The sequence below is a fragment of the Hyla sarda genome, unplaced genomic scaffold (assembly GCF_029499605.1).
Source record: "Hyla sarda isolate aHylSar1 unplaced genomic scaffold, aHylSar1.hap1 scaffold_2121, whole genome shotgun sequence".
NCBI lineage: Eukaryota > Metazoa > Chordata > Amphibia > Anura > Hylidae > Hyla > Hyla sarda.
This window is the reverse complement of record NW_026608787.1, coordinates 916-16,864: the sequence shown is the minus strand read 5'-3', so window position 1 is coordinate 16,864 and position 15,949 is coordinate 916. Positions and strand designations below refer to the sequence as shown.

At 45.7% G+C, this 15,949-nt stretch overlaps 7 non-coding genes across 7 annotated transcripts; all 7 read left to right on the top strand.

The window, feature by feature from the left end:
* Window positions 1-1,294: 1,294 nt before the first annotated feature.
* LOC130319384 (U2 spliceosomal RNA) lies at window positions 1,295-1,485 on the top strand. The gene has a single exon (XR_008865584.1). It is a non-coding gene; the product is annotated as a U2 spliceosomal RNA (small nuclear RNA).
* Window positions 1,486-3,574: 2,089 nt separating this feature from the next.
* On the top strand, window positions 3,575-3,765 carry LOC130319383 (U2 spliceosomal RNA). Its single transcript, XR_008865583.1, has one exon. It is a non-coding gene; the product is annotated as a U2 spliceosomal RNA (small nuclear RNA).
* A 2,092-nt stretch (window positions 3,766-5,857) lies between these two features.
* On the top strand, window positions 5,858-6,048 carry LOC130319402 (U2 spliceosomal RNA). Its single transcript, XR_008865598.1, has one exon. It is a non-coding gene; the product is annotated as a U2 spliceosomal RNA (small nuclear RNA).
* Window positions 6,049-8,688: 2,640 nt separating this feature from the next.
* Window positions 8,689-8,879, top strand: LOC130319401 (U2 spliceosomal RNA). The gene has a single exon (XR_008865597.1). It is a non-coding gene; the product is annotated as a U2 spliceosomal RNA (small nuclear RNA).
* Window positions 8,880-10,959: 2,080 nt separating this feature from the next.
* LOC130319400 (U2 spliceosomal RNA) lies at window positions 10,960-11,150 on the top strand. The gene has a single exon (XR_008865596.1). It is a non-coding gene; the product is annotated as a U2 spliceosomal RNA (small nuclear RNA).
* Window positions 11,151-13,236: 2,086 nt separating this feature from the next.
* On the top strand, window positions 13,237-13,427 carry LOC130319394 (U2 spliceosomal RNA). The gene has a single exon (XR_008865593.1). It is a non-coding gene; the product is annotated as a U2 spliceosomal RNA (small nuclear RNA).
* A 2,088-nt stretch (window positions 13,428-15,515) lies between these two features.
* LOC130319381 (U2 spliceosomal RNA) lies at window positions 15,516-15,706 on the top strand. Its single transcript, XR_008865582.1, has one exon. It is a non-coding gene; the product is annotated as a U2 spliceosomal RNA (small nuclear RNA).
* Window positions 15,707-15,949: the final 243 nt, after the last annotated feature.

The following is a 15,949-nucleotide window of genomic DNA, read 5'->3' as shown; positions in this document are numbered from 1 at the left end:
CGACTTGTCTGTCGCTGAACAGTCGCTTTTTATGTATTCAGCACCTATGTATAATGTTGTAAAAATGCTCTAGAAGCTAAAGTCGCAGAAATGTCACACATATTTGGCCTGCAACTTTCTGTGCGACAAATTCAGACAGGAAAAATCAGTATAAATCCTTAGAAAATTATCCCCCAGTGTCTCCATCTGCTGGCGGTATTGAATAAGCATTGCTGCACTGATGGGGTATGCATTAGACGAAAAAAAAGAAGAAAAAGAAGAATAATACGCCCAGAAAAGAGGCGAAAAGGAGAAAAACGTAAAAAAACGTGAAAAAAAAGTAAGAGGAAGAGAAGGGAAAAAAAGGTGGAAATGGGTTTAAAAGTGATTTCGGCGGAGAAATATATATATATATATATATATATATATATATATATATATACGCGCACACACACACATATATATAAACGTATTCTCCGTTGAGATATTGCAGCCGCTGCTGTGTCCAGGCCCAGGAGCCTTAGCACTGTGCTGTGATGTCACTCAATACCACTGACATCACTAGGTGTAAACAACATCTCTCCTTTGCTGTGTATGTGACTATGGAGCTGTTTGGTGATGTCGTCTATTATGGCCTTCATAGAAGCAACAGGAGATTGTTGCATCCATCTAGAACCCTCAGAACTACAGTGCTATGATGTCACTCACTTCCACAGGCCTTGCAGAGTGTAAACAACAACAACCCAGCTTTGTTGTGTATGTAACCATAGGGATTTGTGATGTCACCTAGAACCTTCACAGCAGCGACAGCTTTATGAGGAGCATCAGCACTGCTCTGCCTGAGCAGAACCATCACCGCCATAGGTTGTCAAATAACCCGGATTTAACCCACACAGGTAAGTCCAATGGGGTGCAGGCATGTCCTCTATGCTTACAGCTTCCCGTGGGTGTTGGTTTGATACCGTTTGGGGACAGCCAAGGAGGCATCTGCAGGCAACAAAGGTAGGTGTGTGCTTGTGTGTGTGTTTCCTATGCAGATCCTAAGCCCAGTGTCACATGCAAGTAGGAGGAGTAAGAAGGGTTCCTGGCAAATCCGGGTTATGGATTGCATTTAAAAAGGCCCCGTGGGAGTGCAATGGGCCCCTGTCTTGCTGCTTAGCAATAATGGTATGGGTTTAGGTTCTGCTGTGTGTACTGGTGGTTGACTGCCCCCCAGCCCAGAGTGTGCATGGAAAATTGTCTGGCAGCCTCCCTGACAGCAAGCAGTGATAGTGCCCATGAAGGGGACCTTGTTGGGCCCGCCCCTTTCACGGTTATCGCTTCTCGGCCTTTTGGCTAAGATCAAGTGTAGTATCTGTTCTTATCAGTTTAATATCTGATACGTCCCCTATCTGGGGACCATATATTAAATGGATTTTTGAGAACGGGGGCCGATTTCGAAGCTTGCTTCCGTCGCCCTATGCATTGACCCGATATGGCAGTATCTTCGGGTACAGTGCACCACCCCCTTACAGGGTTAAAAAGAAAGATTCCTACTTTCATTGCTACCTGCTTGCTGGCTAGCCAGCTAGCCAGCCCTGTGGGCCTTGCTGCTGCAGCCAAAAAACAAAAGGTGGTGCTGCTGCTGCTGCTTCTGCTGCTTCTGCTTGTGTCTGGCCGCTGTTGGAGCGTCCAGGCACAGGACTTCTGCTGCTGCTGACTAAATGGCCTCCTTAATTGGATCATTTGAGTAGCCAGCACACCTGTGCAGGTAGGGCATGACATGATAGGCAGCTGCCTTGATAGCGGGTGGGTGCTGAATGTTCCTAATTGACAAAATAAGATTAATGCTTATGAAGAAATATAAAATCTCATCCCTTCCCCAATATCGCGCCACACCCCTACCCCTTAATTCCCTGGTTGAACTTGATGGACATATGTCTTTTTTCGACCGTACTAACTATGTAACTATGTAACATAACATGGGGGGGGGGGGGGGGTCTCCTGGCTGTTCACACAGGTGTGTCATTGCTGTACATTGACCATGCATTGCTTCTGTGGTATTGCAAAGGCAAAGACAAATGCTTCCAGCCATCCATTGCACTAATGGATTGGTCATCAGCTGGCTGTCTATGTCCCGCATCAATATAGACCAAAGTACAGAGGGTTAGGCTATGCTATTGTGCACCTACCTGATGCATCAGAAGGTGCGAGGCCCTTGCTAAATTCTGTGCACAGACTTTGAGATCTATACTTTAGACTGTATCTAAACCTGCTCCAACATGGACTGACATTCTGGCCTACTTTCAGCCGATGCGACTTGTCTGTCGCTGAACAGTCGCTTTTTATGTATTCAGCACCTATGTATAATGTTGTAAAAATGCTCTAGAAGCTAAAGTCGCAGAAATGTCACACATATTTGGCCTGCAACTTTCTGTGCGACAAATTCAGACAGGAAAAATCAGTATAAATCCTTAGAAAATTATCCCCCAGTGTCTCCATCTGCTGGCGGTATTGAATAAGCATTGCTGCACTGATGGGGTATGCATTAGACGAAAAAAAAGAAGAAAAAGAAGAATAATACGCCCAGAAAAGAGGCGAAAAGGAGAAAAACGTAAAAAAACGTGAAAAAAAAGTAAGAGGAAGAGAAGGGAAAAAAAGGTGGAAATGGGTTTAAAAGTGATTTCGGCGGAGAAATATATATATATATATATATATATATATATATATATATATATATATACGCGCACACACACACATATATATAAACGTATTCTCCGTTGAGATATTGCAGCCGCTGCTGTGTCCAGGCCCAGGAGCCTTAGCACTGTGCTGTGATGTCACTCAATACCACTGACATCACTAGGTGTAAACAACATCTCTCCTTTGCTGTGTATGTGACTATGGAGCTGTTTGGTGATGTCGTCTATTATGGCCTTCATAGAAGCAACAGGAGATTGTTGCATCCATCTAGAACCCTCAGAACTACAGTGCTATGATGTCACTCACTTCCACAGGCCTTGCAGAGTGTAAACAACAACAACCCAGCTTTGTTGTGTATGTAACCATAGGGATTTGTGATGTCACCTAGAACCTTCACAGCAGCGACAGCTTTATGAGGAGCATCAGCACTGCTCTGCCTGAGCAGAACCATCACCGCCATAGGTTGTCAAATAACCCGGATTTAACCCACACAGGTAAGTCCAATGGGGTGCAGGCATGTCCTCTATGCTTACAGCTTCCCGTGGGTGTTGGTTTGATACCGTTTGGGGACAGCCAAGGAGGCATCTGCAGGCAACAAAGGTAGGTGTGTGCTTGTGTGTGTGTTTCCTATGCAGATCCTAAGCCCAGTGTCACATGCAAGTAGGAGGAGTAAGAAGGGTTCCTGGCAAATCCGGGTTATGGATTGCATTTAAAAAGGCCCCGTGGGAGTGCAATGGGCCCCTGTCTTGCTGCTTAGCAATAATGGTATGGGTTTAGGTTCTGCTGTGTGTACTGGTGGTTGACTGCCCCCCAGCCCAGAGTGTGCATGGAAAATTGTCTGGCAGCCTCCCTGACAGCAAGCAGTGATAGTGCCCATGAAGGGGACCTTGTTGGGCCCGCCCCTTTCACGGTTATCGCTTCTCGGCCTTTTGGCTAAGATCAAGTGTAGTATCTGTTCTTATCAGTTTAATATCTGATACGTCCCCTATCTGGGGACCATATATTAAATGGATTTTTGAGAACGGGGGCCGATTTCGAAGCTTGCTTCCGTCGCCCTATGCATTGACCCGATATGGCAGTATCTTCGGGTACAGTGCACCACCCCCTTACAGGGTTAAAAAGAAAGATTCCTACTTTCATTGCTACCTGCTTGCTGGCTAGCCAGCTAGCCAGCCCTGTGGGCCTTGCTGCTGCAGCCAAAAAACAAAAGGTGGTGCTGCTGCTGCTGCTTCTGCTGCTTCTGCTTGTGTCTGGCCGCTGTTGGAGCGTCCAGGCACAGGACTTCTGCTGCTGCTGACTAAATGGCCTCCTTAATTGGATCATTTGAGTAGCCAGCACACCTGTGCAGGTAGGGCATGACATGATAGGCAGCTGCCTTGATAGCGGGTGGGTGCTGAATGTTCCTAATTGACAAAATAAGATTAATGCTTATGAAGAAATATAAAATCTCATCCCTTCCCCAATATCGCGCCACACCCCTACCCCTTAATTCCCTGGTTGAACTTGATGGACATATGTCTTTTTTCGACCGTACTAACTATGTAACTATGTAACATAACATGGGGGGGGGGGGGGGGGTGTCTCCTGGCTGTTCACACAGGTGTGTCATTGCTGTACATTGACCATGCATTGCTTCTGTGGTATTGCAAAGGCAAAGACAAATGCTTCCAGCCATCCATTGCACTAATGGATTGGTCATCAGCTGGCTGTCTATGTCCCGCATCAATATAGACCAAAGTACAGAGGGTTAGGCTATGCTATTGTGCACCTACCTGATGCATCAGAAGGTGCGAGGCCCTTGCTAAATTCTGTGCACAGACTTTGAGATCTATACTTTAGACTGTATCTAAACCTGCTCCAACATGGACTGACATTCTGGCCTACTTTCAGCCGATGCGACTTGTCTGTCGCTGAACAGTCGCTTTTTATGTATTCAGCACCTATGTATAATGTTGTAAAAATGCTCTAGAAGCTAAAGTCGCAGAAATGTCACACATATTTGGCCTGCAACTTTCTGTGCGACAAATTCAGACAGGAAAAATCAGTATAAATCCTTAGAAAATTATCCCCCAGTGTCTCCATCTGCTGGCGGTATTGAATAAGCATTGCTGCACTGATGGGGTATGCATTAGACGAAAAAAAAGAAGAAAAAGAAGAATAATACGCCCAGAAAAGAGGCGAAAAGGAGAAAAACGTAAAAAAACGTGAAAAAAAAGTAAGAGGAAGAGAAGGGAAAAAAAGGTGGAAATGGGTTTAAAAGTGATTTCGGCGGAGAAATATATATATATATATATATATATATATATATATATATATATATATACGCGCACACACACACATATATATAAACGTATTCTCCGTTGAGATATTGCAGCCGCTGCTGTGTCCAGGCCCAGGAGCCTTAGCACTGTGCTGTGATGTCACTCAATACCACTGACATCACTAGGTGTAAACAACATCTCTCCTTTGCTGTGTATGTGACTATGGAGCTGTTTGGTGATGTCGTCTATTATGGCCTTCATAGAAGCAACAGGAGATTGTTGCATCCATCTAGAACCCTCAGAACTACAGTGCTATGATGTCACTCACTTCCACAGGCCTTGCAGAGTGTAAACAACAACAACCCAGCTTTGTTGTGTATGTAACCATAGGGATTTGTGATGTCACCTAGAACCTTCACAGCAGCGACAGCTTTATGAGGAGCATCAGCACTGCTCTGCCTGAGCAGAACCATCACCGCCATAGGTTGTCAAATAACCCGGATTTAACCCACACAGGTAAGTCCAATGGGGTGCAGGCATGTCCTCTATGCTTACAGCTTCCCGTGGGTGTTGGTTTGATACCGTTTGGGGACAGCCAAGGAGGCATCTGCAGGCAACAAAGGTAGGTGTGTGCTTGTGTGTGTGTTTCCTATGCAGATCCTAAGCCCAGTGTCACATGCAAGTAGGAGGAGTAAGAAGGGTTCCTGGCAAATCCGGGTTATGGATTGCATTTAAAAAGGCCCCGTGGGAGTGCAATGGGCCCCTGTCTTGCTGCTTAGCAATAATGGTATGGGTTTAGGTTCTGCTGTGTGTACTGGTGGTTGACTGCCCCCCAGCCCAGAGTGTGCATGGAAAATTGTCTGGCAGCCTCCCTGACAGCAAGCAGTGATAGTGCCCATGAAGGGGACCTTGTTGGGCCCGCCCCTTTCACGGTTATCGCTTCTCGGCCTTTTGGCTAAGATCAAGTGTAGTATCTGTTCTTATCAGTTTAATATCTGATACGTCCCCTATCTGGGGACCATATATTAAATGGATTTTTGAGAACGGGGGCCGATTTCGAAGCTTGCTTCCGTCGCCCTATGCATTGACCCGATATGGCAGTATCTTCGGGTACAGTGCACCACCCCCTTACAGGGTTAAAAAGAAAGATTACTACTTTCATTGCTACCTGCTTGCTGGCTAGCCAGCTAGCCAGCCCTGTGGGCCTTGCTGCTGCAGCCAAAAAACAAAAGGTGGTGCTGCTGCTGCTGCTTCTGCTGCTTCTGCTTGTGTCTGGCCGCTGTTGGAGCGTCCAGGCACAGGACTTCTGCTGCTGCTGACTAAATGGCCTCCTTAATTGGATCATTTGAGTAGCCAGCACACCTGTGCAGGTAGGGCATGACATGATAGGCAGCTGCCTTGATAGCGGGTGGGTGCTGAATGTTCCTAATTGACAAAATAAGATTAATGCTTATGAAGAAATATAAAATCTCATCCCTTCCCCAATATCGCGCCACACCCCTACCCCTTAATTCCCTGGTTGAACTTGATGGACATATGTCTTTTTTCGACCGTACTAACTATGTAACTATGTAACATAACATGGGGGGGGGGGGGGGGGGGTCTCCTGGCTGTTCACACAGGTGTGTCATTGCTGTACATTGACCATGCATTGCTTCTGTGGTATTGCAAAGGCAAAGACAAATGCTTCCAGCCATCCATTGCACTAATGGATTGGTCATCAGCTGGCTGTCTATGTCCCGCATCAATATAGACCAAAGTACAGAGGGTTAGGCTATGCTATTGTGCACCTACCTGATGCATCAGAAGGTGCGAGGCCCTTGCTAAATTCTGTGCACAGACTTTGAGATCTATACTTTAGACTGTATCTAAACCTGCTCCAACATGGACTGACATTCTGGCCTACTTTCAGCCGATGCGACTTGTCTGTCGCTGAACAGTCGCTTTTTATGTATTCAGCACTAGTGTTGCTCGCGAATATTCGCAATTCGAATATTATTCGCGAATATCGCATATTCGCGAATTCGCGAATTTCGCGAATATAGCGCTATATATTCGTAATTACGAATATTCGTTTTTTTTTTTTTTTTTTTTTTTTTTTTTTTCTTCACAGTACACATCACAGTGATCATCCCTCTCTGCTTCCAGCTTATGTGGTGTAAAGAAGGCTGTAATACTACTGTGTAAGACTGACGTGTGGAAATTCGCATATGCGAAAATTAGCACATGCTAATTTTCGCATATGCGAATTTGCGCATATGCGAAGTTTCGCATATGCGAAGTTTCGCATATGCGAAGTTTCGCATATGCGAAGTTTCACATGCGTTAATTTTGTATATGCAACTTTTCACATATGTTAATTTTCGCATACGCGAATATTCGCATATGCGAAAATAAAACGAGGGTATAACGAATATGCGAATATTCGCGAATATATGACGAATATTCGTCCATATATTCGCGAATATTCGCGAATTCGAATATGGCCTATGCCGCTCAACACTATTCAGCACCTATGTATAATGTTGTAAAAATGCTCTAGAAGCTAAAGTCGCAGAAATGTCACACATATTTGGCCTGCAACTTTCTGTGCGACAAATTCAGACAGGAAAAATCAGTATAAATCCTTAGAAAATTATCCCCCAGTGTCTCCATCTGCTGGCGGTATTGAATAAGCATTGCTGCACTGATGGGGTATGCATTAGACGAAAAAAAAGAAGAAAAAGAAGAATAATACGCCCAGAAAAGAGGCGAAAAGGAGAAAAACGTAAAAAAACGTGAAAAAAAAGTAAGAGGAAGAGAAGGGAAAAAAAGGTGGAAATGGGTTTAAAAGTGATTTCGGCGGAGAATATATATATATATATATATATATATATATATATATATATATATACGCGCACACACACACATATATATAAACGTATTCTCCGTTGAGATATTGCAGCCGCTGCTGTGTCCAGGCCCAGGAGCCTTAGCACTGTGCTGTGATGTCACTCAATACCACTGACATCACTAGGTGTAAACAACATCTCTCCTTTGCTGTGTATGTGACTATGGAGCTGTTTGGTGATGTCGTCTATTATGGCCTTCATAGAAGCAACAGGAGATTGTTGCATCCATCTAGAACCCTCAGAACTACAGTGCTATGATGTCACTCACTTCCACAGGCCTTGCAGAGTGTAAACAACAACAACCCAGCTTTGTTGTGTATGTAACCATAGGGATTTGTGATGTCACCTAGAACCTTCACAGCAGCGACAGCTTTATGAGGAGCATCAGCACTGCTCTGCCTGAGCAGAACCATCACCGCCATAGGTTGTCAAATAACCCGGATTTAACCCACACAGGTAAGTCCAATGGGGTGCAGGCATGTCCTCTATGCTTACAGCTTCCCGTGGGTGTTGGTTTGATACCGTTTGGGGACAGCCAAGGAGGCATCTGCAGGCAACAAAGGTAGGTGTGTGCTTGTGTGTGTGTTTCCTATGCAGATCCTAAGCCCAGTGTCACATGCAAGTAGGAGGAGTAAGAAGGGTTCCTGGCAAATCCGGGTTATGGATTGCATTTAAAAAGGCCCCGTGGGAGTGCAATGGGCCCCTGTCTTGCTGCTTAGCAATAATGGTATGGGTTTAGGTTCTGCTGTGTGTACTGGTGGTTGACTGCCCCCCAGCCCAGAGTGTGCATGGAAAATTGTCTGGCAGCCTCCCTGACAGCAAGCAGTGATAGTGCCCATGAAGGGGACCTTGTTGGGCCCGCCCCTTTCACGGTTATCGCTTCTCGGCCTTTTGGCTAAGATCAAGTGTAGTATCTGTTCTTATCAGTTTAATATCTGATACGTCCCCTATCTGGGGACCATATATTAAATGGATTTTTGAGAACGGGGGCCGATTTCGAAGCTTGCTTCCGTCGCCCTATGCATTGACCCGATATGGCAGTATCTTCGGGTACAGTGCACCACCCCCTTACAGGGTTAAAAAGAAAGATTCCTACTTTCATTGCTACCTGCTTGCTGGCTAGCCAGCTAGCCAGCCCTGTGGGCCTTGCTGCTGCAGCCAAAAAACAAAAGGTGGTGCTGCTTCTGCTGCTTCTGCTTGTGTCTGGCCGCTGTTGGAGCGTCCAGGCACAGGACTTCTGCTGCTGCTGACTAAATGGCCTCCTTAATTGGATCATTTGAGTAGCCAGCACACCTGTGCAGGTAGGGCATGACATGATAGGCAGCTGCCTTGATAGCGGGTGGGTGCTGAATGTTCCTAATTGACAAAATAAGATTAATGCTTATGAAGAAATATAAAATCTCATCCCTTCCCCAATATCGCGCCACACCCCTACCCCTTAATTCCCTGGTTGAACTTGATGGACATATGTCTTTTTTCGACCGTACTAACTATGTAACTATGTAACATAACATGGGGGGGGGGGGGGGGTCTCCTGGCTGTTCACACAGGTGTGTCATTGCTGTACATTGACCATGCATTGCTTCTGTGGTATTGCAAAGGCAAAGACAAATGCTTCCAGCCATCCATTGCACTAATGGATTGGTCATCAGCTGGCTGTCTATGTCCCGCATCAATATAGACCAAAGTACAGAGGGTTAGGCTATGCTATTGTGCACCTACCTGATGCATCAGAAGGTGCGAGGCCCTTGCTAAATTCTGTGCACAGACTTTGAGATCTATACTTTAGACTGTATCTAAACCTGCTCCAACATGGACTGACATTCTGGCCTACTTTCAGCCGATGCGACTTGTCTGTCGCTGAACAGTCGCTTTTTATGTATTCAGCACCTATGTATAATGTTGTAAAAATGCTCTAGAAGCTAAAGTCGCAGAAATGTCACACATATTTGGCCTGCAACTTTCTGTGCGACAAATTCAGACAGGAAAAATCAGTATAAATCCTTAGAAAATTATCCCCCAGTGTCTCCATCTGCTGGCGGTATTGAATAAGCATTGCTGCACTGATGGGGTATGCATTAGACGAAAAAAAAGAAGAAAAAGAAGAATAATACGCCCAGAAAAGAGGCGAAAAGGAGAAAAACGTAAAAAAACGTGAAAAAAAAGTAAGAGGAAGAGAAGGGAAAAAAAGGTGGAAATGGGTTTAAAAGTGATTTCGGCGGAGATATATATATATATATATATATATATATATATATATATATATATATATACGCGCACACACACACATATATATAAACGTATTCTCCGTTGAGATATTGCAGCCGCTGCTGTGTCCAGGCCCAGGAGCCTTAGCACTGTGCTGTGATGTCACTCAATACCACTGACATCACTAGGTGTAAACAACATCTCTCCTTTGCTGTGTATGTGACTATGGAGCTGTTTGGTGATGTCGTCTATTATGGCCTTCATAGAAGCAACAGGAGATTGTTGCATCCATCTAGAACCCTCAGAACTACAGTGCTATGATGTCACTCACTTCCACAGGCCTTGCAGAGTGTAAACAACAACAACCCAGCTTTGTTGTGTATGTAACCATAGGGATTTGTGATGTCACCTAGAACCTTCACAGCAGCGACAGCTTTATGAGGAGCATCAGCACTGCTCTGCCTGAGCAGAACCATCACCGCCATAGGTTGTCAAATAACCCGGATTTAACCCACACAGGTAAGTCCAATGGGGTGCAGGCATGTCCTCTATGCTTACAGCTTCCCGTGGGTGTTGGTTTGATACCGTTTGGGGACAGCCAAGGAGGCATCTGCAGGCAACAAAGGTAGGTGTGTGCTTGTGTGTGTGTTTCCTATGCAGATCCTAAGCCCAGTGTCACATGCAAGTAGGAGGAGTAAGAAGGGTTCCTGGCAAATCCGGGTTATGGATTGCATTTAAAAAGGCCCCGTGGGAGTGCAATGGGCCCCTGTCTTGCTGCTTAGCAATAATGGTATGGGTTTAGGTTCTGCTGTGTGTACTGGTGGTTGACTGCCCCCCAGCCCAGAGTGTGCATGGAAAATTGTCTGGCAGCCTCCCTGACAGCAAGCAGTGATAGTGCCCATGAAGGGGACCTTGTTGGGCCCGCCCCTTTCACGGTTATCGCTTCTCGGCCTTTTGGCTAAGATCAAGTGTAGTATCTGTTCTTATCAGTTTAATATCTGATACGTCCCCTATCTGGGGACCATATATTAAATGGATTTTTGAGAACGGGGGCCGATTTCGAAGCTTGCTTCCGTCGCCCTATGCATTGACCCGATATGGCAGTATCTTCGGGTACAGTGCACCACCCCCTTACAGGGTTAAAAAGAAAGATTCCTACTTTCATTGCTACCTGCTTGCTGGCTAGCCAGCTAGCCAGCCCTGTGGGCCTTGCTGCTGCAGCCAAAAAACAAAAGGTGGTGCTGCTGCTGCTGCTTCTGCTGCTTCTGCTTGTGTCTGGCCGCTGTTGGAGCGTCCAGGCACAGGACTTCTGCTGCTGCTGACTAAATGGCCTCCTTAATTGGATCATTTGAGTAGCCAGCACACCTGTGCAGGTAGGGCATGACATGATAGGCAGCTGCCTTGATAGCGGGTGGGTGCTGAATGTTCCTAATTGACAAAATAAGATTAATGCTTATGAAGAAATATAAAATCTCATCCCTTCCCCAATATCGCGCCACACCCCTACCCCTTAATTCCCTGGTTGAACTTGATGGACATATGTCTTTTTTCGACCGTACTAACTATGTAACTATGTAACATAACATGGGGGGGGGGGGGGGGGTCTCCTGGCTGTTCACACAGGTGTGTCATTGCTGTACATTGACCATGCATTGCTTCTGTGGTATTGCAAAGGCAAAGACAAATGCTTCCAGCCATCCATTGCACTAATGGATTGGTCATCAGCTGGCTGTCTATGTCCCGCATCAATATAGACCAAAGTACAGAGGGTTAGGCTATGCTATTGTGCACCTACCTGATGCATCAGAAGGTGCGAGGCCCTTGCTAAATTCTGTGCACAGACTTTGAGATCTATACTTTAGACTGTATCTAAACCTGCTCCAACATGGACTGACATTCTGGCCTACTTTCAGCCGATGCGACTTGTCTGTCGCTGAACAGTCGCTTTTTATGTATTCAGCACCTATGTATAATGTTGTAAAAATGCTCTAGAAGCTAAAGTCGCAGAAATGTCACACATATTTGGCCTGCAACTTTCTGTGCGACAAATTCAGACAGGAAAAATCAGTATAAATCCTTAGAAAATTATCCCCCAGTGTCTCCATCTGCTGGCGGTATTGAATAAGCATTGCTGCACTGATGGGGTATGCATTAGACGAAAAAAAAGAAGAAAAAGAAGAATAATACGCCCAGAAAAGAGGCGAAAAGGAGAAAAACGTAAAAAAACGTGAAAAAAAAGTAAGAGGAAGAGAAGGGAAAAAAAGGTGGAAATGGGTTTAAAAGTGATTTCGGCGGAGAAATATATATATATATATATATATATATATATATATATATATATACGCGCACACACACACATATATATAAACGTATTCTCCGTTGAGATATTGCAGCCGCTGCTGTGTCCAGGCCCAGGAGCCTTAGCACTGTGCTGTGATGTCACTCAATACCACTGACATCACTAGGTGTAAACAACATCTCTCCTTTGCTGTGTATGTGACTATGGAGCTGTTTGGTGATGTCGTCTATTATGGCCTTCATAGAAGCAACAGGAGATTGTTGCATCCATCTAGAACCCTCAGAACTACAGTGCTATGATGTCACTCACTTCCACAGGCCTTGCAGAGTGTAAACAACAACAACCCAGCTTTGTTGTGTATGTAACCATAGGGATTTGTGATGTCACCTAGAACCTTCACAGCAGCGACAGCTTTATGAGGAGCATCAGCACTGCTCTGCCTGAGCAGAACCATCACCGCCATAGGTTGTCAAATAACCCGGATTTAACCCACACAGGTAAGTCCAATGGGGTGCAGGCATGTCCTCTATGCTTACAGCTTCCCGTGGGTGTTGGTTTGATACCGTTTGGGGACAGCCAAGGAGGCATCTGCAGGCAACAAAGGTAGGTGTGTGCTTGTGTGTGTGTTTCCTATGCAGATCCTAAGCCCAGTGTCACATGCAAGTAGGAGGAGTAAGAAGGGTTCCTGGCAAATCCGGGTTATGGATTGCATTTAAAAAGGCCCCGTGGGAGTGCAATGGGCCCCTGTCTTGCTGCTTAGCAATAATGGTATGGGTTTAGGTTCTGCTGTGTGTACTGGTGGTTGACTGCCCCCCAGCCCAGAGTGTGCATGGAAAATTGTCTGGCAGCCTCCCTGACAGCAAGCAGTGATAGTGCCCATGAAGGGGACCTTGTTGGGCCCGCCCCTTTCACGGTTATCGCTTCTCGGCCTTTTGGCTAAGATCAAGTGTAGTATCTGTTCTTATCAGTTTAATATCTGATACGTCCCCTATCTGGGGACCATATATTAAATGGATTTTTGAGAACGGGGGCCGATTTCGAAGCTTGCTTCCGTCGCCCTATGCATTGACCCGATATGGCAGTATCTTCGGGTACAGTGCACCACCCCCTTACAGGGTTAAAAAGAAAGATTCCTACTTTCATTGCTACCTGCTTGCTGGCTAGCCAGCTAGCCAGCCCTGTGGGCCTTGCTGCTGCAGCCAAAAAACAAAAGGTGGTGCTGCTGCTGCTGCTTCTGCTGCTTCTGCTTGTGTCTGGCCGCTGTTGGAGCGTCCAGGCACAGGACTTCTGCTGCTGCTGACTAAATGGCCTCCTTAATTGGATCATTTGAGTAGCCAGCACACCTGTGCAGGTAGGGCATGACATGATAGGCAGCTGCCTTGATAGCGGGTGGGTGCTGAATGTTCCTAATTGACAAAATAAGATTAATGCTTATGAAGAAATATAAAATCTCATCCCTTCCCCAATATCGCGCCACACCCCTACCCCTTAATTCCCTGGTTGAACTTGATGGACATATGTCTTTTTTCGACCGTACTAACTATGTAACTATGTAACATAACATGGGGGGGGGGGGGGGGGTCTCCTGGCTGTTCACACAGGTGTGTCATTGCTGTACATTGACCATGCATTGCTTCTGTGGTATTGCAAAGGCAAAGACAAATGCTTCCAGCCATCCATTGCACTAATGGATTGGTCATCAGCTGGCTGTCTATGTCCCGCATCAATATAGACCAAAGTACAGAGGGTTAGGCTATGCTATTGTGCACCTACCTGATGCATCAGAAGGTGCGAGGCCCTTGCTAAATTCTGTGCACAGACTTTGAGATCTATACTTTAGACTGTATCTAAACCTGCTCCAACATGGACTGACATTCTGGCCTACTTTCAGCCGATGCGACTTGTCTGTCGCTGAACAGTCGCTTTTTATGTATTCAGCACCTATGTATAATGTTGTAAAAATGCTCTAGAAGCTAAAGTCGCAGAAATGTCACACATATTTGGCCTGCAACTTTCTGTGCGACAAATTCAGACAGGAAAAATCAGTATAAATCCTTAGAAAATTATCCCCCAGTGTCTCCATCTGCTGGCGGTATTGAATAAGCATTGCTGCACTGATGGGGTATGCATTAGACGAAAAAAAAGAAGAAAAAGAAGAATAATACGCCCAGAAAAGAGGCGAAAAGGAGAAAAACGTAAAAAAACGTGAAAAAAAAGTAAGAGGAAGAGAAGGGAAAAAAAGGTGGAAATGGGTTTAAAAGTGATTTCGGCGGAGAAATATATATATATATATATATATATATATATATATATATATATATACGCGCACACACACACATATATATAAACGTATTCTCCGTTGAGATATTGCAGCCGCTGCTGTGTCCAGGCCCAGGAGCCTTAGCACTGTGCTGTGATGTCACTCAATACCACTGACATCACTAGGTGTAAACAACATCTCTCCTTTGCTGTGTATGTGACTATGGAGCTGTTTGGTGATGTCGTCTATTATGGCCTTCATAGAAGCAACAGGAGATTGTTGCATCCATCTAGAACCCTCAGAACTACAGTGCTATGATGTCACTCACTTCCACAGGCCTTGCAGAGTGTAAACAACAACAACCCAGCTTTGTTGTGTATGTAACCATAGGGATTTGTGATGTCACCTAGAACCTTCACAGCAGCGACAGCTTTATGAGGAGCATCAGCACTGCTCTGCCTGAGCAGAACCATCACCGCCATAGGTTGTCAAATAACCCGGATTTAACCCACACAGGTAAGTCCAATGGGGTGCAGGCATGTCCTCTATGCTTACAGCTTCCCGTGGGTGTTGGTTTGATACCGTTTGGGGACAGCCAAGGAGGCATCTGCAGGCAACAAAGGTAGGTGTGTGCTTGTGTGTGTGTTTCCTATGCAGATCCTAAGCCCAGTGTCACATGCAAGTAGGAGGAGTAAGAAGGGTTCCTGGCAAATCCGGGTTATGGATTGCATTTAAAAAGGCCCCGTGGGAGTGCAATGGGCCCCTGTCTTGCTGCTTAGCAATAATGGTATGGGTTTAGGTTCTGCTGTGTGTACTGGTGGTTGACTGCCCCCCAGCCCAGAGTGTGCATGGAAAATTGTCTGGCAGCCTCCCTGACAGCAAGCAGTGATAGTGCCCATGAAGGGGACCTTGTTGGGCCCGCCCCTTTCACGGTTATCGCTTCTCGGCCTTTTGGCTAAGATCAAGTGTAGTATCTGTTCTTATCAGTTTAATATCTGATACGTCCCCTATCTGGGGACCATATATTAAATGGATTTTTGAGAACGGGGGCCGATTTCGAAGCTTGCTTCCGTCGCCCTATGCATTGACCCGATATGGCAGTATCTTCGGGTACAGTGCACCACCCCCTTACAGGGTTAAAAAGAAAGATTCCTACTTTCATTGCTACCTGCTTGCTGGCTAGCCAGCTAGCCAGCCCTGTGGGCCTTGCTGCTGCAGCCAAAAAACAAAAGGTGGTGCTGCTGCTGCTGCTTCTGCTGCTTCTGCTTGTGTCTGGCCGCTGTTGGAGCGTCCAGGCACAGGACTTCTGCTGCTGCTGACTAAATGGCCTCCTTAATTGGATCATTTGAGTAGCCAGCACACCTGTGCA